Below are 22,633 nucleotides of genomic sequence, written 5' to 3'. Positions count from 1 at the left end.
GGTGCTGGTGGCGGCAGCGACCGGGCAGGGGAGAGTAATGTAAACCCCAGGTGGCCGAGAACTGATTCACTTATGTGAACAAGGCTCCAAAAACGTATAATAGTTTTAAAGTAACCGTGTCACAATGACTGTTCCGCGTGTCTGGGCGTGACGTCTTCATAACTGCAATATTTGTCTATAGATATTAATCTGTCTGTCCTTGCGGCAGACTCTCTCTGCTTCTCTCCCTTGCTCTCAGGGCACTCGCAGGCTCACTCAAGGATTTCTGCCCCGGGCCAGCTATCGGCCATTTATCCCCAGCAGTCGGCCCACATTGCTTTCCTTATTTTCCAACTCGCCAGCCGCATCCACCAATGGCGAGATCCTATTTCTGCGTGGAAGGAGTTCAGAGTCAGAGTGAACCGGGCTGGGGTGGCCCTGACAGGGCATCCTGCATGTAAGGGTTCCTGGATGAGAGGATGCACCGAACAAAAAATGATCTGAGAGGGATTGGGAGAAAAAAAAAGGTTTCCACGGAATACTTTTTTTTTTTTTTTTTGGTGCTTTGCGGTTGGGATCTCTCCTCGTGGTTGGTGACCTGCTCAATATTTATCTTAAGCTTCAGTAAGAACTGAGAGAGACTATCAAAGAGGGGTACAAGAGGTGGCGGGCTGGGAGCAGGGAAGCCAGGGCTCAAATCCCACCCCTGCTCCTTGTGACCTTGGGCAGGTTGCTTCACCGTCCATTGCCTCAGGCGCAAACGTAGACTGTGAAAGCTCTCTGGGGACAGGAAAATTGCTACAGGGCCTGACTGTTACCCACTTTGAAGTGTCTGGAAAGCAGAATGTAAGTTAAATCCAAATCAAATAAAATTAATTCAGAGCAGGCTGATCCAGTCTTGCTTTTGCATCCCCATCGCAGGCAGGGAGATGTAGTTCTAATGTCCCTTAGGAAACGTGGGAGGCTACATTTCCATGCCTGGAACGGAGGCCAAATCCGGTCCTTGATGGCCCGGATTTTGTTGGCAACCTTACCTTCAGAGCAGGGTTGACCTTGGCATCTAGCACTAGGTTTCCCAAACTCCATTCCTCAACTTTCCGGAAGTAAAAAAGAATTCACAGTCCCGGGTATCCCGCATCCCAGAATGCATTAGAATGTCAGGAACTGGTCCCGGTTTTTGCTCCTCTCCTCTTCCCCCCCCCCCCCCCCACTCCCGAACCATGGACTTGTAGTTCCAACTCAACGCCTGTGAGAACTACAACATCTCAGGAAGCCATGCTTGACCTTCCCTGACGATCTGGAGTTGTCTGATTGCTATGGAATTGCCCTCCTGATTCTGATGTGTCTTCTGAAAAAAAAAAAAAGGTCTGTTGATCACGAGAACAAAACCTTGTGTATGTCCATCCATCCGTCCTTCTGCCGGCAGTCTCGCTCGGATGATTGCCTTGTCGCTTCCTGCCATGGAGCCTCAAAATTTCAGGAAGCAAGGCTGGGCCTGTGCGTGGACACTGCTCTCAGGTGTAAAAGAGAGAAGGCGTTACTCTCAGGTATTCCCCAAAACTTAATAAATTGGTAGAGAATCCTCCCCCACTTTTATAAATCACAACTAAATAGAGTGAGATATGCATATGATGATTTTAATTGACTTTCCAATAATTGCTTAGGATTAGACAATCCTGGTTCTCCCAATGCCTCACTGGGCTTGCTTTCTGCTTATCCTACAACTACAAGTCCAGAGACGCAATGGGGGCAAAATCAGGCCTGGGTGAAGTTACTACATTGGCTCCCCACTCCATTCTCCACTCCAGGTTTCTCTTACTCACATGCAAATGCGTTTATTTTTTGTTCCTTCTCTTCTCTCTCCCTACAACCTTCCTCGTGAATGCCGTTCATCCGGCAAGTTGCTCTTTTCTGTGCTCTTCTCTTTCATCACCAACTCCAGACTCCTTGCTGTCCCGTACGCATGGAATAGATTCCCTGAGTTAATGCATCATGCTCGCTCACTCGCCAGTCTGAAAGCTCACCTTCTGAATCTGCTCATAAATCCTAAATGTAGCCTCTTGCTTATTTGCATATTTGTCTTGATTACTGTGTAAGCTCCATGGATCAGGGACTGTCTCTTGTATGTATCTACAGCACTGCGTATGTCTAGTAGCGCTTTAGAAATGGTAAACAGTAGTAGCAGTAGTAGTAAAGTCAGGCCCAGCCTGTCCTGACACAGTAGAACGGTTGGTGACCCATCTCGAACTTGATTTTCTAACTTGCATGTCTGGGCAGAGTGTCTACTAGGGTTGCCTCCTCATCCCAGGTCAACCATCCAGGCTAATGCAGTCCTGGTTGTTGCCCCGTTGCTTGCATGGACCTGTAGTTCTGATCTTCCCATTGATTTCTCTTAGAAAAATCAAACTATAACGCCTACTTAATCCTTTCTATAGACCAGAGGTATGCTGTGATGTACAGAGTCCACACATAACTAACAATCCCTGGAGCTACCATCTAGCCATGATTCAAAGACAAGACAATAAGAGGCTTTGGAAAATGTATTTATTGGAGAGAACATGATTAAAATCAGCAAGGCTATGGTCAGGGAGAGGAAGACTGTCTCAGAATGATGTGTTTTTAAGCAGGACTTGAATACAGCCAGAGATGGGGCAGGATGCACCAACTACAGCTCTCTGCATGCACAGCAGGCGAAAAACAGGACTAGATCAGGAATATTTGATTGACCCAGGGTGAGCTGGAAGCCGCCAAAGGAACAGAAGGAAAGTGCCAGTGGAATGAAGAAAGAAAAGAAGCTTGACCCTTAAGGCAGCGTTTAACGAAAGCCAGCCAAAGGTAGGTTATGAATGGTATTACTTTACAAATAACACACAGGGAAACCTGATTAGTGATCTACAAGACTGCACTGGTGACCGCTTTGTACAAAAATTGAACAGTTTAAAATTAGTTTTACTTAGCCAAATTCTACACTTGTGGGGAGTGCAAGAGATTTGTAGGTGCAAAGCACGTATTAATTTCTCAGAAGTTTGCAGTTTATCATTCCCATTGCTTGTCAACACTTTTAATGTATGCATTCCTCTGTGGCATGTGGACACCCATCCCATACTCTGAAGCCCCCCCTCCCCCGCCCTCCCACCTCTCCTAGACTCTTCCCCCTGGTCTCTTTAAACAATGCACCTCAGTGTCTGGATTAAGGAAAGTTGCATTATGCAAATGAGCCCACGGTATGGAGACATTTCCCATCGCCCCAGCCCCTGAGAATCCCCCCTGTCTCTCCCTGCACCTCGGTTGCCATAGTGGGCTCCGGGCTTGCATTTTGCATATGGATGAGATGAAACTGTAAGGCCCTCATCTTGTATAGGCACCGCTGAGAGAACGCCTTTGTTTAAGGCTGTCTACTTGGGAATCTGATGAAATGTTATCAAGGGAAAAAAAAACCCCAAACTCCCCCCTTCCATCCCTCCCTCCCTTCCTCCAACACCACCAGTCTCCTCTGTCTGTATTTTATTTCTATTTATTTATTTGATTTATTTTCTGCCATTCAGACATTTCAAAGCGGATTACATTCTCATCTTCTGGGTGGGGGACGCCAGGCTGTGGAATTTTTTGGGGGGGAGGCCAAAAGGGGGGACAATGCCGGCATGTTATTGCCTGCGTGGCTGGTCTCGGAGGGAGGGGTGGCCCGGTGCTGCGGAAGAGAGTGTGCCGGATGACTCCCAGAATGCAGCGCAGTGGCAGGGCGCAGACCGGCGTGAGTGAGAAACTCTTCTGACGGGAGATGGCGCTGTAGCCCGGGGTGGGGGTGCTTGGGTGGGGGGAGACCCTCGGTCTTTGCTGCTGGGAGAGTGCAGGAGACCCGGGCAAATGGAAAGAGAAACATATCCTAATCCATCTTTGAAATGGCACATGGACATAACGGAAGAAGACAGTGGTCCTTTTATCCCTGACGCTGCGACACCATTTATTAGACTAACGTGAGAATTAAACCAAAGATGAGCTTTCGAGACCATAGAGATCCCTTCTTCAGCCATCTGTAAGATGTATCACAACCTGCAAAGAACTCAGTTTCCTGCAGGGCAGAATTGTGTGCTAAGAGAATTTGCGGAGTCCATGATAGGATATGTGGTTCGAAGACCTTAGTATTGCATTTAAGAATTTAAGAGGTCTAGAATGGGTTAATGTGAATCAGTTATTTACTCTTTCGGATAATAGAAAGACTAGGGGGCACTCCATGAAGTTAGCATGGGGCACATTTAAAACTAATCGGAGAAAGTTCTTTTTCACTCAACGCACAATTAAACTCTGGAATTTGTTGCCAGAGGATGTGGTTAGTGCAGTTAGTGTAGCTGGGTTTAAAAAAGGTTTGGATAAGTTCTTGGAGGAGAAGTCCATTACCTGCTATTAATTAAGTTGGCTTAGAAAATAACCACTGCTATTACTAGCATCAGTAGCATGGGATAGACTTAGTTTTTGGGTAATTGCCAGGTTCTTATGGCCTGGATTGGCCACTGTTGGAAACAGGATGCTGGGCTTGATGGACCCTTGGTCTGACCCAGTATGGCATGTTCTTATGTTCTTAAGGCATCAGGGAACATTTTTAAAAGCTTAAGCTGCAGCTTTCAAGTGAAGGCTGAGGTGCTGCGCTCGTAAGCCAGCTGTACCTGTGCACTCCGGACTTCCGGCTGCTTTATATCACGCATGTAAATTTATTACAAGCATACGTTTACCCTGCACAAAAAAAAAAAGGGGGGTGTTTGGATGGGGGGGGGGAGCAGGAGCATGGTAAATATTTCTACCCTTAAAAAAGTATTTTCCTAAAGTTACAAGCGTAAGCAGCCTGTTAATTATACGCAGAACCCTGCACCCTCTCTGGCCATGGGTAAAGTTACATGTGCAACGGTTTGCCCCTTGGCGACTCCCCCTCTCCCCCGACCCTTCAAAGTCAACTGGTGTGAGTTGTTTTTTAAAATGGGGCTGAAAATACTGCCCCTGCCTGTCAGCCAGACAAAGTCTGAGTAGGACCGAGCCTCGTTATATTGGGGGCAGTGTCCTCCCTCCCTCCCCTCCGTTAATAAAAAGAGCGCCTCTGACCAACACTGTCATGGCTGCTGCCTTATAAAAATACAGCACATCTCTCAGCTGCTCCAGGCACAGGAAGTTTTCCAGATTATTCTTCTTTAAACTTGGTGGGGGGGGGGTGTGAAAGGAGATCATTACTTTAGCCACAGGAAAATGATTGACTCTTTGAGTAATACAATTGAACGAATGTCCTGGAATTTTCTTTTCTTATTCGGGTTGGATAAATATAAAAAGCATGGGTGAGGAGGATATTCCTGTGTTCGGTAAGAAACTGATTGGGGGGGGGGGGGGGGGGGGGGGAGAGACAATCTTCGAAGGGATCTAGCTGAGTAACTAAGGAGATATTTGGTTAGATCTGTGGTGGGGAAAATGGGATTGCATTTAGATTCAATTACTCGCCTTTTCAAATACAAACTCAATACAAAAAATAAATTCTGTTATTAGTTTCCCCTCACCCTCCTTTAAGCCTACCCTACCATTCCCCCCACCTCTCCCTGTCACTGCCATCACTGGTCTGGTACCTACAGCCCACCTGTACATAGTGTCTATTGTTAATTTTATTTTCTTCAAATGTTCCTATCAGATTTCTCTCTTTCCCTATCCTTCCTACTGCTGTCCTCTCTCCTCTTTCATTACTGCTCCCCCTTCCCTTCCCTGTTTATTGTATTTCTCTCTCTTGTTATTTTGTTACAATGTAAACCGGCATGATCTTCCGATGAATGTTGGTATATAAAAATCAACAAATAAATACTACAGGTATCTCCTTGTCCCCCAAAGGGATATCAGTCCAAGGGGCTCATTCACTAAGCCGCGTTAGGCCATTTACAGCAGGATAATCGGCCTAACACAGGGGGGGATAACGCAATGCATTTAAAATACCTCCTGCTCTTTTAGCCCCAGTACTGTGAATATTTCAATGAGCTGAGGGGAAAGTATCACGGCTTAGTGAACGAGCCCTTAGGTTTGTACCTGAAGCAATGGAGGGTGGATGTGACTTGCTCAGGGTCTGGCTTTCCTAGCTCTCAGCCTGTCTCTCTAAACACTAGGCTCTTCCTCCAGTTGCAGCTAAGCAAATAAATGGGGTATCCAGAGAAAGTGGAGTTGTGATGGATGGGAGGCAAAATACACACCGATTCATATTTTCCTGCATGTACTTGCTCCGCAGATATTGTAGAAGCAAGTAGGTTATTTCCTTTTGAAAATTAGCTAGAAAGTATGGAGGTATAGAAGGGCTGAGCTTCCACTTAAGTGGGAAAGTGAAAATTGGCCCCATAATATTTTACTACCCTTGGCCTTGACAGTCATCCTTAATCACTGGTTTAAGAACCAACAAACAGAGCAGCTGGATCAGTAGTTGTAAGTACCACCCTGGAATTTATTTGGCCAAAAAAATAGGGGCCAAGCATTGTCCAGTGACCTTCAGGAGTGACTTCTATTGTGAAGAAGTAAGGGCAAGGCTGGCTTTATGGGGGTGCAATCTGGGCACTACCGCTTCAGAGGCAAAGGTTAAAAGTCTTCAGGAGGCATGGACCCTGTTTTAAAACACCATCTTGGAAGCCCAGATAAAATGTATTCCATAAATTATAAAAGGTCAAATGAAGAAGAAGCATCTACTATCATAGCTAAATGATGCTGCAAAAGAGGCATAGAAAGCCAAAAAATTATCTTTTAAAAAATGGAAAAGAGGACCTAATGAGGAAAATAGGAAGGCACATAACCACTGCCACAGTAGATGTAAAACATTAATAAACCAAGCTAAGAGAGAATTTGAGGAGAGACTTGCCAAACAGGCAAAAGCTAATAACAACTTTTTCAAGCACATTAAAAACAAGAAACCTGCCAGGGGAGTCAGTTGGGCTATTAGATGATTAGGGTACAAAAGAACAAGGAGGATAACACCATAGCAGGAAAACTAAATGCATTCTTTGCTTCGGTCTTTACTGAACAGCGTGTTGTGGAGTTTTCCATGCCTGAACTATTTTTGTGGGTGATGTTTCAGAGGAACTGAATCAAATCAGTGTGAATTTTGAAGAGGTGCTAAAGTGACAAACCAAATAGTAGCAAATCACAGGGACCTGATGGTATTTACCTCAGAGTTCTAAAGGGTCTCAAATATGAAATTTCAGACCTGCTACTGGTAATCTGTAACCTCTCATTCAAATCTGCCTTTATTCATGAAGAGTGGAGGGTAGCAAATATAACGCCAATTTTCAATAAGAGCTTCTGACTTGTGAGCCAAGTAAAATGATGGAAGCTATCATTAAGAACACAATTACTGGTCACATGGATAAACAAGGCTTAATGGAAAACAGCCAGCATGGATTTAGCAAAGGGAGATCTTGCCTTACTAACCTATTACAATTATTTTAAGGTGTGAATAAGCATGTGGATAAAGGTGAGCCATGCATAGTAAAATAGTAAATAATGACAGATAAAGACCAAAATGGCTCATCCAGTCTGCCCGGCAAGGTGTTTAGGATTCTAGTTGCCACTTTGTTCAGATTACCCTCTCACCTTCTTTTTAAGATTGGAACGGCCGCTCCATGCAGATTTCTCTTGCCTGTAGAGAAAAAGTAACACAGATTACCCAAAAGGCTTCCTTTCCTCTGTGTTCATCTCATGCCATTTTGAATCCCATTCCTGTTCCTGTTTTCATCACCTCCTCCGGGAGGGCATTCCGTGTATCCACCACCCTAACCATGAAATACGAGTTTTGACATTCTGCCTCTGGTCTACCCTCTGAGCTTCATGTTATGACCTCTAGCTCTACAGCTTTTTTTCCACCGGAGAAAGTTTGCTTGTTGTGCATTTTTAATACCATTCAGGAAGTTAAAAGTCTGTATCAAATCCCCTGTCTAGTGTATGCACATTTAAGTTCTCAAGTCTCATCTCATAGGTCTCTTGATGCAGATCCCACACCATTTTGGTTGCCTTTCTCTGGACTGCTTCTATTTGTTTATTTATTTTATTTAAAAAAAAAAACTATTTGGTAATCACTTTACAGATTTTGATAAATTGCCCCTAGCGATTCCCATCTCTATCTTTTCTGAGATGCGTCCTTCAGAGTCTAAGGCAGGTACTCCAGGTGAGGCGTCAGCAGTGAGCTGCACAGGGGCATTATCACCTCCTTTTTCTTGCAGGTTATGCTTCTCTCTGTGCAGCCCAGAATCCTTTGGGCCTTGAAACCCTGCTTTGCTACCTTCGGATCGACATGGTGCATTTGGAATTTCAGAAAGCGCCTCAGGAGAGAATCCTCGGAAAACTTAACATCCTGGGATAAGAGGCGATAGATTATTGTGGATTAGTAACTGGTTAAAAGATAGCAAGCGGATGATGACATGGTTAGGTTTCACAATGGAGAAAAGGAAAACGTTGAGTGCCCCAGGGGTCTGTACAGGGACTGGTGTGTTGGGTTTTGGTTTTTTTTTTAACATATTCATTAACAACCTAGAAAAGGGTGTAATGAGTGATCATATTTGCACAAAAATATTCAAAATAGTTAAAACACAAAGTAGACTGAGGAACTGCAGAAGGACCTTGCGAGACTAGGGAACTGGGCCAGATGAAATGTAATGTAGACAAGTGCAAAGTGATGCACTTAGGGAAAACTAATCTTAACTGTAGGTACACAGTGCTGAGTTCTGTGTTAGGCATCACCTCCCAGGAAAAGGATCTTGGAATCATTGTGGACAATATGTTGGAATCCTCGGCTCAGTGTGTGACAGTGGTCAAAAAAATAAAATAAAAAGCAAGCATTAGGAATTATTTGGAAAGGAATGGAAAATAAAACTGTGAATATCATAATGCCCCTGTATAGATAATGCAACTGCACCTTGAGTATCGTGTGCAGTTCTGGTCACCTCTTCTCGAGAAAGATACACAACAGAACTAGAGGAGGTACAAAATGGTAAAGGGGATGGAACGGCTTCCTTACGAAGAAAGGTTAAAGAGGTTAGGGCTCTTCAGCTTGGAGAACAGATGGCTGAGAGGGGATATGCTAGAGGTTTATAAAATCATGAGTGGGGTGGAACAGGCAAATAGGGAACGGTTATTTATCCTTTCAAATAGTACTAGGACTAGGGGGCATTCCATGAAACCAGCAGGTACCAGATTTAAAACAAATTGGAGAAAGGAATTTTTTTCACTCACTGCACAATTAAGCTGTGGAATTTGTTGCCAGAGAATATCGTCCCGGGATCTAACATAGTAAGGCTTGAAAGGCAATTGGACAAGTTCCTGGAGGAAAAGACCATAAGCAACTGCTAGCCTTGAGGACTTGGGGAAAACCGGAGCTTATTACTAGGAATGAGTGGTGAGGAATTGGACCCTACTCTATAGGATCTACCGGGCACTTGTCACCCAGACTGGTCACTGTAAGGATGCTGGGCTTGATGGACCTTTGGATCTGACCCGGCAGGACACATCTTATGTTCTTATGTTGTATGTTCATTACCATCCTGGAAGGCTGGTAATGATTTTATTACTCATTTGTCGAGCTCTTGATCCTAGTCCGAAAGCCTCTAACAAGTTGTAACTTCCTCTCTGGGCCCTGCTCAACCTAACAGCCATCTCAAGTTGAAAATCCCCACTGTCGTGATGGGAGGCAATAGGACTGCACTGACACGCTTGCCTTGTCAGAAGCATGACTCAAGGGCAAAGAGGTCGTGACCACAAGTTGCCAGAGGTCAAGTGATTCTTTCCTAGACAAAGGGCCTGTTTGCCGAGCCCTGGGGTTCCATGCCCAATTAACTCCGGTCAGACTAAACAGATAGCAGTTCATGAGCTTGTCTTATGAACTGCTCCCAAGCATGGGCAGGAGCAGGCATTAAAACCAACTCGACAAGGACTTTAGCAAATAGAATGTAACTGACTGCTAAGCTGGACATGTCAACCTGAATCCAGGAAAGGCTAAAACTCTGCATCCTTATTTTTTGTTTTCCACCACCAATGAATAGAAAAGAGAACACGAGGAGCTCCGATTTGTATGTCGGTAATCAGTGATAAGTAAGAATGGTTGGCGTTAATCATAAGGAGGGGGGAGCAACCATAATGGTTCACATTTAATCTTCAGCCAACATCTAGTCTCTTAAGCTAAGCACTGATGATGCTTATCAATCTCCTTGCAAAACGAAATTGAGGGGTTTTTGACGTTGATTTTCCAGAGGGCACGTTAGCTTACAAGATTTCAGCATTAGCTTTGCCCTGCAGATGAATTGCAAGGCCGTGTGTACACATTTCCTGGAAGTGTTTAGCCGCATGTTCTTATCTAGGGTTATGCCTGGAAAACATTTTTGTTTGGTGCCATTATGTTGTTTCAGATTTGTTTCTATTATTTCGTTTTCCTGTGTTTCTCGTTTTTGTTTGCTTGTTTACTTTTAGCCCATACTATATTTTTGCAGCCCAAGTACTTTACTACTTGCACGCGTTAAAAAGCTTTAGCGTGTGCTGAAATGACATGAAACATGATTTTGTTTGTTTTTACTTTTGTTGTGGACAGGAAACAGCACAAAATGATATAACCTGCACGGCACGGCAGATACTGCCATAAGAAGCTTGCTGGGCAGACTGGTTGGACCTTTTGATCTTTTTCTGCAGTCATTACTATGTTACCATATTGCTGATGTTTTCAAGTCATTTAAAAATGACAATTCCCCGTTAAGACGTATTGTTAAGACATATTGCAGTGGTGATGATATATGCCAGTGAGCCAGGCACACATGAATGTATTGAAACCCAGATCAGGTTGTGTGCTGCTGATCTGCTGATAAAGCATGCATCATGGAAGAGATTGCTGGCATCTTATGTGGCCTGTTCTGGAAAACCGTCTAAACATGGTTGCAGGGCACAAGAAAAAGAAGCTGAAGTGATTTAGAGGCAACTGGACCAGCATTAATATAAACCGGATCCCTGTTGGGAGTTCATATTTTTTATTTATTTTATTTATTTATTTAAGTCTTGTATATACCGACCATCGTTGTGAACATCTAATCGGTTTACATTAAAACAGAATGTAGCAACAGGCTTTACAATAAACAGTGAACTATTAGCTAAATTTATAACAGCAATGTGGAAATTTTTTCAATCTATTCCTGATTCTGGCACCTGATGGTTTTCTAAATTTTCTTTTTTTAAAGCACCTTTTAATATTTGCAAAGAGACATGTATATATGGATATATATGTTTTATGCTGTAACTCGCTGAATCCCATATGGGGTAAGCAATTAAAAAATCCTAATGTATTTAATATTTATTTATTTGATTTATTAAAAACTTTTATATTCTGCATATTCCATAGTTCATAGAGGAGTAATAAAGATAAAGATGGCCACCATACAAATGTTACAGTATGTCAGTTTGTGCAGAAATCTCAATGAAAAATACACAGATCAACTTTGCATTAATTTAAACAAATTTATGCATCCTTATCCAAATACATTTCCAAGTATCACATGTTCATTCATGCTCTTTCACTCAAGCAAGATATCAAAAGCTTTTAACCTTTTAGGTTTTTCCATCTCTCCACCTAGGTTTTTTAAATAATCCCCAAATATTTTCCAAGCATTCTAGTGTTTATGACATTTGGTTTTAACTTGTCAGAATCAAATAATGGCCAGCTGGGCTCTGGTGCCCATTCTCATGCCCTCTCATTGAGCCGGGAGAAGGATTAATCCTGAGGTGGAGACCCATGTGATATCTAATCCGTTAGGTCATTGCTGAAAGCCGTAGGTTACGTGGGAGATCCACTGAACCTCTGCAAGAACTTCCCTGCGGGTTTGTAAATGTAGGTGTTGTCAGAAAGTCTACAAGAGCGACTTCTAAGCCTTGCTGAGGCATCATTAGTGTTCCGAAGACATCTGGAAGGTTAGGTCCTACTTCTTAGGTGGGACACCAAAGACCACCACTACCACATAGAGGGTTCGACATTTGAAAGGATTTCTCTCCCTTCCACCATAATAGCATCATTTCAAGAAAGCCATTCTACTGTGATGTTATTAACCTTGACCCTTCCTGTTGGAATGCAGATTGAAGTTCCTCCTGATTCCTGAAATGGAATGAAATTCCTTTTTTTTATCTCTTGTAACACATTTTATTCTTACATAATCTTTGGATGTCAATATATGGTCATACAGTTCTTTTCTTGTTGATGCTGTTCTTCAGAGATCCCTCCACCCATATATGCCATTAGCTTTCAAAGCTATGGTCAACGTATTTTTAACTACCTTAATTAAATCCCTACAGTAGATTATTCCAGAGACATTTATCGCTTGCACTGCAAAATATGTTTCTCTTGATTCTGAAGCAAATTTGCCCTTGATTAATTTCACCTTGGCCCCATGTTTCAACCACTTCCATTTGCACTGCATTATCTTCACACTAATCTTTTATAAAGCCTTCATTACCTCCACAAAGTTACCCACCGTTCCTCTTAACCTGCATTCTTCTGCAATCAAGACCCTCTTTCTTGTTAGTCTCTCTGAACAGGATGTTAAACCAAACTCTCTTTCAAGCGGGGGATCGTATTGGACAGTGCCATGGATTCCTTCTTTAGTGAACCAAGCATCACAAACCCTGGTAAAAACGTTCTCCTGGACCCTTCTCTCCCCCTTAAAATGATTGCTCCCTCCCTCTTCCCCCTTTTTTCCTCTCTCAGTGGCCTTTGCAGCCCTCCCTCGACCCCACCCCCAGAGAGCGTGCCCGAGAGACTCGAGCAAACCTTGATGGTCTGAAGGTTGCCGTGGCACCTCCTCCAACATCATGTGACTTGTCGATTGACAGGAGCTACCACAGCGGCTGCCACCATCTTCCCTCCATTGCCAGGCCTCAGCGGACAGTGGGGAGCCAAACTCACGAAACGCCTACAGGAAAACAAATGCTGCGGACGAAGCACAGGGGGGCCAGGTACAAGGCAAAACTGTTTCAGGACTGGCAATACATCCCACAGTCTAAAAGAAGACATCTTAATCTCCTGCTGCCATGTGTGAGAGCCCCGGGGTGGGGGGGGAACTTTAGGAAGCAGGTGGTGAAAAAAGTGGTGGCGTTTTGACCACAAAAGAGCCCATCCTAAAGGCGAAGAGGTGGGAACGCTGCACTGGACAGGAATGAGGGTGATGACGGCAGACCTGTTATAAGAGATCCCCTTTAAATGAAGGCAACCAGAGGGCTCCATGTCATAATGAACAGGCAAAGCCAGTACTGGTCTTGTTATGGTCCTTCCCCGTCACCAAAATCCAACTCCAGATTTGAGATCGCTTCATATATTGCATTTTCCTCAGCCGTGATACTGGGAAAGAGGTGGAAATCATTCACCACATGCGTTTTGTCTCACCAAGCCATTTGCTGCGCCTGCCTTAAAAATATATATTAATGACAATCATAGCGAAGATAACAATAATGTTATTAAACACTAATGAAGATGCCGGAGAAGGTTGTGAGCAGGCGAGGGCCACCCGCCGCTCCAAAAGTGGATGGGTGGTTTATGTGAACAGTGGGAGATGTTTAGGGCTTATAATGGACTTCACAGCGGCAGCTATTAAATGCGAACACAATTCATAAAAATTGCACGTTATTAATCATGGGTCAGTGAACCTGGGAGGATGGGCTGGTAAGCAGAGCTCTGACTTTTCTATTACAACTCGGTGCCCTGATAAAAATCACGATTAATCTGCTTCTTTGAGCTTCCCCCATGCGATGGGATGATTGCAGGCCCACTTACAGATGATTCCCCAGCTCCGTTCCTGGATCGTCACTCGTTTGGTCTTCAGGATATCCACAATGACTATGCCCGCCGGGCATTGCAATATCCTGGGTCTCCAACTGGAGGCATAATGATGTTTTTGCACCCAGGACCCCGCTCACTCGCTCCCTACCCCTCCCATGGGTTTGCATCCTTTCTCTCCTCCCTCCATATCCCTCCCCCCCCCACTCCCCATGTGCCTTCAGACTCTCCTCCCTTCCTCCTGCTCGCTAGCTCCCCTCACCTCGTAGCGCTGGAAGTGGGAGAAGCTGTCAGGGCCGGTCCAGGGCCCAGTGGTGGCGGCAGCCGGTTTGGTGTGGGGCCCGAACCGGCTGCCGCCACTCCCTCGTGCACGGCTCCCCTTACTGGAAAGATGACCCGTGCACGAGGGAGAGGGTGGACCTGTGAGCGCGCGCTAGCTCGGGGCACTGCTCTTGCTAAAGCATTACTGCCTCTGTCTGCGAGCGCTGCGTTGCTGACCCCTCTTTTGGGCTGCCAACCGGGGCAACTGCCCTTGCTCGCCCTGCCCTAGCTGCGCCACTGTTTTTGTGATGCACAACAGTGCATCTGCTGCCAGCTTATCATGGCGAGCCCGAAAACTGCTCCCAGACCAGCTTATTCAAAGAGGGCGTTTTCCTATTTATTGATGGGAAAAACCATCTCTGTTGTAAAAAGGCATCTCCGCTTACTGAGCACAGCTTAGGTCTACGGTGTCCTATTTGATCTCTGGCTTTACCCCTCCTATCACCAAGTATCCTTTCGTGCTTTCTTAAATTCCAGTGGCCTCTCCCACCCCCCCCCCGTGAGTCTGTTCCATGCATCCACCACCTTTTACCGTGAAACTTCCAGACGTGGTACCACGATGGCATTACCACTAGGCCCCCCCCCTCCCCACCACACGCACACACACCCCCCCCCTCCAGAAAATCTCATCCCACGCAGCCTGGCGGTGGAGGGGAGGGAGGGGGCAGTGTGCACATGCATGAGCAATAAATGATTATTAGAAGCCAGACTGCTGTAACGGGCGAAGGAGGGAGGTTGACATCAGGGGTCGCCACCGGGATCTGACGGCTCCTTCGGGAATGCTGTGTGTGTGCGGAAAGTGGACGGGAGAAGGTATGGGGAGAGCCCCCACCTCGCCACGCCAACCTTTTCCCATTGATTCATGGTCCCACTCATAAGCTCATTCCCCCCCCCCATCGCTGACAAGGATGCGGCCAGAGACAAAATCTTCCCAGAGCATCGCAAAATAAACCCTGGCTCTGTTTTTCCCCCTCAGTGGATGAGAACAGGGAACGCAAACCTATCTGAGACTAATTGACTTGCAAATTAATTGTCAGTCCCTGTGCCTAATAATTAGTGCTAACGATGGTTTTTTGTTTTGTTTTTTTTTATTCTTTTCTTCGGTTTGGTTTTGTTTTGGGTTTTTTTGTCTAAAGGGGGGGGGGGGCGCGGCCCGTCCCAGGCTCTTCCAGCTGCCCGGCATAGCTTGGCATTTGGGTGGGTAGCGCTGAAAAAGAAAGGGATGGTGGGGGGGGGGAGGGCGCCTGGGAGGGGGTGGGAGCGGGCAGAGGTATCAGACGGTATTATGATGGACAGCTGCTGGTGCATTTCCCACGATTCGGTGCCAGTTTCTTGCAAAGGAGAAAGGCGTTGGGGGGGGGGAGGAGAAACAAAGTCGAGAGGGCCCAAGCTACCCAACGTCCCTTTAAATGAGGTCTTCATGAATGGGCCAAGGGGATGGGCCTGAACTGGAAGGGGATGCTCTGTCCCCGGTGCAGGAGGTTTTCTTCCCTTGCCCAATCTTGGTTTGGGGGGGGGGGTGGACAAGGAGGGGGAGGCGCACAGAAGAGCTGGCCAGCTTTGTTTTAAGTTGAGGGTTTTTAGTTAAGGCTTTGGGAGCCTGAGGCCTTCATTCATAGTCCGGTAGGGCACTTTTACCGTCTGCCCTCTTCCCCCCCCCCCCAATGCTTTATTAATGCAGCTCGCCCCCTCGTTCCTGAATGGACCACCCTCTTGTAGGCGAGGGGAGGGGGAGGGTGAAAGGGATAATTAAAAAAAGAAAAAAAGAAATATAAAGTCTTCTCTTTTGTACCAGAACTGGCAACTGTATCGAGTATGGAGTTTGAAGGGATGGGGGCGAGCCCTCCTTCTAAAATGCATGCCCCCCCCCCCTGCCCACCATCCACCCTGCTGCGTAAGCCTGTTGGCTCGAACAGTATGGCGGCAGTCTCCACTCTGGACGCTGTCTGCCAGGCTGCTGCTGGGTCTCCCTAGCCTCGCCATGCTTCTGGCTAAACGCTCTCCATGCCGAATTCAGTCCAGTTGCAAAAACGCCGGGTAACCCCTCCAAGGGGTGTTTTTTTTTTCCCACAAGGTCCGAAGATTTTATTGGAAAAAAAAAATATCCAACGTTAGATCTGTGCTTCAGAGGTAGATTATAATACACAGCGCTGTGTTAAGCATCTTCTGATGGATCTCATGCTGGCCCTTCAGGTCGCCTGGGTGCCAAAGAGTATCACTGGGGCCATGGGAAGTCGGTGACCATCAGGACTGGAGACTATCCCAGTTACCTGCCTTCCGGCCCGAGGTGACTGCGTGTAAATCCAAGCTCGCCACAAAAATGAGAGCCAGCCCCTGACCTGAAAGATGAAATTCAGCCAAGTGCCTTGCAGTCTGGATACTCGCATCGCTCGCTTCATAGCTTGTTGAAAGCTGTAAGTGAGGTGGTGGAAGCTGCTCAGGTTCCCAGGTCTTTCTGACGATTTCCTTCTCCCACGGGTGACTCGCCTGGACACATGAGACGTTCGTCTATGCAAAACCAAACCTGGCAGATCAAAACGCCAAAGTTTTCCATGTTGACTTGAGTCCAGTCCAAGTTGGCACGGAACAAGCCAAATGTGAGACGAGGGCTGGGCCTTTGAATGAGGCTAGAGAAAGTCTCTTCACCATGAATGCAGATGACAGAACAACTTATGAGCAGTCCAGAGGTGTGCATGTCTATAGTATCTAATGTAATGATAATCAAACACTACTGGGAACAAGGAAAGCTGTGTCCTTCTCGCACACAAAGGGTCGTGCTTACTCTTAAACTACGATCTTTTCCCCCAGTGTCCTGGGATTTTTCTTTGGGTTGTTGTCGAAACCCGACCCAGCTGTCTCCTTGGCTTTGCAGAGGAAGTTGAGATGGATACAGAAGCTGGCCTGTTCGAGCAGCCTCGTACAATGAGGTCCTGTTCTCCTTGGCCAATCAGGAAGGCTGTTGGGTTTGGATATTTTTGGACATCTTTCATGGTCAACTCTCTATCCCATGTCCTGCTCTCTTTTTGTCATGCTCTCTAACCCTTCATTGTAAAAAAAAAAAAAATCCAAAAGAACAAACATATATATAAAACACTCCCTTTCAAATATCTTTCTATAGAAAGGCTTTTTTTTTCAAATTTCTATAATTAGTTTTTTGTTTTTTTTAAACAGATTCTATTATACTTCCTTACAGACTGTGTAGAGCAAATGTGTGTGGCTTTTTTTTTTTTTTTTTGCCTTTTTGCGCTGTTTGGTGAAAAGGTTTATCATATACTTCATTAAAATTTGGTATTAAACATGGGCATTGCAAAAAAAAATGTAAACTAAATGACAAGTTGCAAAATATAATGGAACTTTCTTAGTGTTGGTTAATTGACATAACAGAGTCGTAACAATAATATGATAATTATTATTATTACAGAGTTGTCCTGGTTCTGTCTTATTCCAGGGGACTTCGGTGGTTGGAAAGTCAAGTTGCTTCATAAATGTTCAACATCTTTTTTGCAGACTGAATGCCTCAAACGATACAGGAACATATATTGCATGGTTTGAAGGAATTACTATTAAATACCTGTCCTTCTGCATTACCATGGACACATCTGACGTCAATCCCTGATGCTCGAGATGCAGATTAGTTGCATCAATGGCTTGTTCAAATTATTTTTCCACTGGAATATGCTACTACTACTCGTAATAAGACATATTTGTATAGTGCTACTGGATGTACACAACACTGCACAATGTAGGTAAATATTCAGGTATCAATCCCTGTCCCAAAGAGCTTCCAATCTAATGAGTCAATTTTACGCACTGAAACTTAGCATATACGCACGTAAGTAGCTTGTAGTCATGTACATGCTATTTTACAATCATCAAAAGTACATGCATATTTTTTGTTTTGCCTTCACATAAACTGCGCAAAAAAAAAAAGAAAATGGTGGTTAGGGTATTCTGGAGCCATGAGGTACGCGCAGAAGTTGCTATTTTATATGAGATTTGCCCAAATACGTTTGGCAACTACTTCAGGCAATTTTTTACTCCTGCTAATTATCTCGCACTATTGATATCAGACTCCTCTGCAGCCTGCGGTATTTTGGGTGGGAGGTCCGGGTGAACTTGGGGGGGGAGGGGAGTTCAGGGTGAAATGCTAGGAGGGTCTCGATGAACGGGACTGGGACTGGGTGAACCGGTGGAGGTATCGGCAAACAGGTGATTTCAGGCACGTGCAGATCTTTTGAAATATACCGAATCAGGATTTTACGTGAATGCACGCACATGTTTATAAAATAGCTAGAGGAAAGTACGGGCTTCCAGTGCGTTGCAAATATTCACGCATGCTGAGACTTACGCACGTATGTTTTGGAGGTGAATATATGCGTGTTTTATAATCAGCGCGGACCAGAGCCACCCAGATTATAAAATGTTATTGTAGATCTCCTTGTGCGCCGAGCCTTTTGAAAGTTATCTTTTAAGTGGGTACCTGAGGCAAGGGGAGATTAAGTGACATGCCCAGGTTCCCAGAGGGTTTCAGTGATTACTGATTGTTTTTAAGTGAAACTTAGGCGGTCATTATAGCTGCTTCCATTGGCCTTGTGCAGTTTACGAAACTGAGCTCTTAATTTTACCGGGGTTGGCGTGAGTCGTTCTGGCCTCATAGGACAGTCCGATAGCTTTGGATCGTGGATACGTCTGGGAAAACACCAGTCAGTTGCAAACGTAAGCTGCCCCAGAGCAGACAGGGGGCCCTTTTCTGCAATTTGAAAGCTCTGCCCATGCCACCAGAGTTTAGCGCTGATCAATTAATTCAAAATCTATTATGGAACAGGAAAACACACACAAAAATGGCTCTTACCGCTGATTCTGCGAGACGACGGAGGAATCCTTTTGGATTTAGATTCCAAGTCAAAAAGCTGATTTAAATTATTAATCAGATAGCAACTTCAGAAAGAAAATATTTGTGATCAAACATTTTCCTATAATAAATCATTTTCTCCAAGTCTCTTATCTGTCCTATGTTTCTTGAGTAAACTGTAAGCTCCAGGGAGTAGGTACTGTCCATCATCTGTACAGTGCTGTGTACGCCTAGTAGCCCTACAGAAATTTTCAAGCAGTAGGAACAGGGAGTAGTTCTTGGATTTACAAAATAATTGTGCTTCTGATTTTTTTTTTTTGTTTGTTTTGATTTAGTTGTCTCACTTTAGTTTGGGTTTTTTTTTTTTTAATCACTGAAATACACGACTGGAAAGCAAAAATCCTGAACGGCGTAAGAATTTGGACACAGTGGATGGGAGGGGATTAGGAGAGGTTTATCCCGTCGGCGAACTAATATGCTGCTTAACAACGACAGGAATGCTTTACAAAACACAAGCAAACCACGCTCCCCTCACTGTCCGCCCAGAACAGAGGGACAGACCCCAGGCTATTGTGAACACGAAGAGAATCCGTAAAACCAGCCAGCGTTGAATATGTATTCATGTTGCTCCCTCTGCCCTTCTCATGAGAAACACGTGTTTTCGTTCTTACACTTTCTGTGCAGGTAGGCCCTAACTCAGAAAGGATTTTCCCCCCAATCTGTGCCTATGGAAAACCAAAATTCTCTATTTAATAAAGGCCCTTAGTTCCAGTTTTGGTTCTTCTTACTGTGGTGCATGATTTCACAAATCAAACTGTTGTCTCTGTAGCCAGGAGAGAACCAAAGCACTTAGGAGAACGGAAAAATGTTCTAGCAATTAATTCGTATTTATAAATAGAGAGAGACGGATACAGTATACTTTGAATTTTCTTTTTTTTTTGTCTGAAAATATACAATAACCAGAAAAGGTTATAGAAGTTGTACAAAACAATCTCGCTTGCCGAAGGTCAGTCGCTATGCATTCGGAGGATAGGCCGGAAGTACTTGACCGAAGATCAAATGGTTAGGCCTTAACCTGCTTTCTGTTTGCTAACTGCCATCCAAGACAATCCTTTTATTGGGAGGTGAGCAGAGATGCCGGAGAGGAAAGGAAACAGAGGCCCTGAGGCAGGGCAGAGAATGGAACAGCTGCCCTCGGAGGGGGAAGGATCAGGGATATTGGTGCCTTTCCGATCCATGGTGGTGAGATAGGGAGAAACGTGACCTAATCAGTATGGGCCAGGGAGGGGGACAGAGCCAGCTGAAGCGAAGCCGAAAACCGCAGCGGCCCCTTCAGCCACCCAGTCCTGGTAGCCGTATTCACCGGCAGCAAAGTTTCGACACCGTTCAAGTGAGCAGGATGTCAGTCAGGCATGCCACCTGATCCCGAAAACGTACCTAAAATAGACAGAAGTACAAAGGGCCTGGTTTTTAAGATCATTTGCACACTTAAAACTGGGTTTTGCACGTGTAAATGTGCTTTACCCGTGCAAGTGAGCTTTTGAAGATTGCTACAATATCTGCCATCGAATTCTCCCTAGGATATTCATGTGTTAAGTGTAATTTCCGTGCCTAAATGCCTTTTTAAAATTGCCATGTTAGTATGCTACATTTACACGTGTAACTCCTTTTAAAAATTGCCTCCTAAGCTAGCAAAACAATTATGAGTCAGTAAGAACAGCATTAATACTGCTGTTAATTTTATGGGAAAACACAGGTTTCTTGTTTTTTTGTCGTTTCGAAAATTCCACAGGACAACAACTGACCAACAATCGTATGTGGCATACAGAGAAAGCCAGTACTATAAGTCAGCAAACTAAATAATTTTGTGAGTCCCCAGTAACACATGAAGCTAAATGAAATCTCAGCCAGAAGAACTCAGGTTGTCACGCTAGCTCTGCAGATGTGTGTGAAATAGTCATTTTTTAAATATTTAAAAAAAAAAATAAATAAATAAATATATATATATATATATATATCAGTTTTTCATTTTATTTTCTTAAATTGCAGATTTAAAATAAAGAAATCCAATTGCACACCCCTTCCTCACCCTCCGTTTCATCTCTGCCTGTTGCGCTTTCTATATTCTGTTGCTTATTCTGTGGCATAAAACTACAGTTTTTTCAAATACAATTTTATTTCTGCTGGGTTTGCGGGTAACTCTTGTTTATGATCTGAAATGCTATGCCAGTTTATAAGCAATTAAAAAACATAACACTCAGAAGCAGGTCTGAGGGATTTTGTTTTTCTAAAACCCCAATATACTACCACAACCTACTACACATAAATAGTGCACTTGTATTTTTCTAATGAAACATCAGATTAATTAAATTGCTTTGACAAGCTAGACACCGTTCCAGACCTTGCTGAGTCTGAAAAGAAAAGGTTTTAGGGAGAAAGGAGGTAAAACTGGAGGAAGTGCAATTTAGCAAATATACCCCGACTAAGATCTGGGCAGAAGGACAATGAATATGTCAGAGGGGGTTCTTTTTTTTAAAGCAGCCCTCACTTCAGAAGGATAACGCTGTTCTGCAAGTGTTGGAGGTGTGTGCAGGCATGTGCATTGGTGCAGTTTTATTCAGAATTAGTAAAGGTGGAGAAATTCGCCACCCGAGCTTTAAAAGAGCGTACTGGTCAGTTAAAAAGATTTCTCCCTCTTTTTCTCCAGTTCAAGCTGTCTTTAGGTAGCCTTTTGTCACTACTTAAAATGGGAGCTGGATAAATGTCAGAATGTAATTCCAATTTACAGATTTTAAGGGGGCACTACTATCAGTTTTCAAAATACACAAAGGTGCCCCCACCGGTTCTTACATCCCAGTTATTTTGACAAATTCAGTAATAAAGTGAAAATGTTACCACAGCACTGAAAGCATCCTAGAGATCGGCTGTGATGTTAACATAATTTTAGGTGCAATTTTTATTCAGTTTCTTGAAATACTGGGATCTTCCCAGAAGGAAAATATACATCCTTTCTTTATGCTTTCAATAAAGAGAAAAAAAATGGAACATTAAAATAAAAAACAAATTTCCAATGTCAGGTTCCGGTTATATGCCTTTCTGTGCTGACCTGATGAAGGGAGCAGAGCTTTTAAAAACTCATCACACATGTATTATGTTAAACATCCAGTAAAAACATCTCACTTATAACTTGCTTGTTGATCTTTATTTCTAGTACCCCGGTGGACTTACAGGGCCACTGCATGACTGTATTTGAAGTCATATATGCCAATAATTTAACCTCTAGCTGAGAAGATGAGTGCTATTTCCTTTGCACAGACCTGACTTTGCAAGAACGTTCTGCACTGCAGGATTTGAAACAGCAAAATCTTTTGTCTTTGTGTTTTCAGCATGGGCTTTTAGATGTCTATAGGAGATGTAATAAAAATGATATTAATTGGATTAATGAATTGCCCTTTTTTTTATTTTCAACAGAATGCTAATGAAATTATATAACAGCCTAAAAGTAATATTAATTTATTTAATAAACTGAGGTTATACATTCAGAAATCCCATGCTTCGATAGGGTACCAAGCGCCGTATGCAATGTACGCCTGCAGTAGTAAATTTCCATAGACAATCTGCTTTGACATCGTATTCCAATTATGCTGCCGTTATAACATATTCACCTGCACACATGTTGCATGGAT

General features: G+C 44.1%; 1 long non-coding RNA gene across 1 annotated transcript in view; it reads left to right on the top strand.

The window, feature by feature from the left end:
• LOC115078897 overlaps positions 1 to 22,633 on the top strand; it is an 88,304-nt gene that overhangs the window by 7,835 nt on the left and 57,836 nt on the right. Inside the window, exon 2 of the long non-coding RNA XR_003853165.1 lies at positions 2,607 to 2,814. This is a non-coding gene — a long non-coding RNA (uncharacterized LOC115078897). The remainder of the gene's footprint in view (positions 1 to 2,606; positions 2,815 to 22,633) is intronic.

This window comes from Rhinatrema bivittatum, chromosome 16 (genome assembly GCF_901001135.1).
Source record: "Rhinatrema bivittatum chromosome 16, aRhiBiv1.1, whole genome shotgun sequence".
NCBI classification, from domain to species: domain Eukaryota; kingdom Metazoa; phylum Chordata; class Amphibia; order Gymnophiona; family Rhinatrematidae; genus Rhinatrema; species Rhinatrema bivittatum.
Note: the sequence above shows the minus strand (reverse complement) of the source record. Positions and strands in the feature narration are given on the sequence as shown.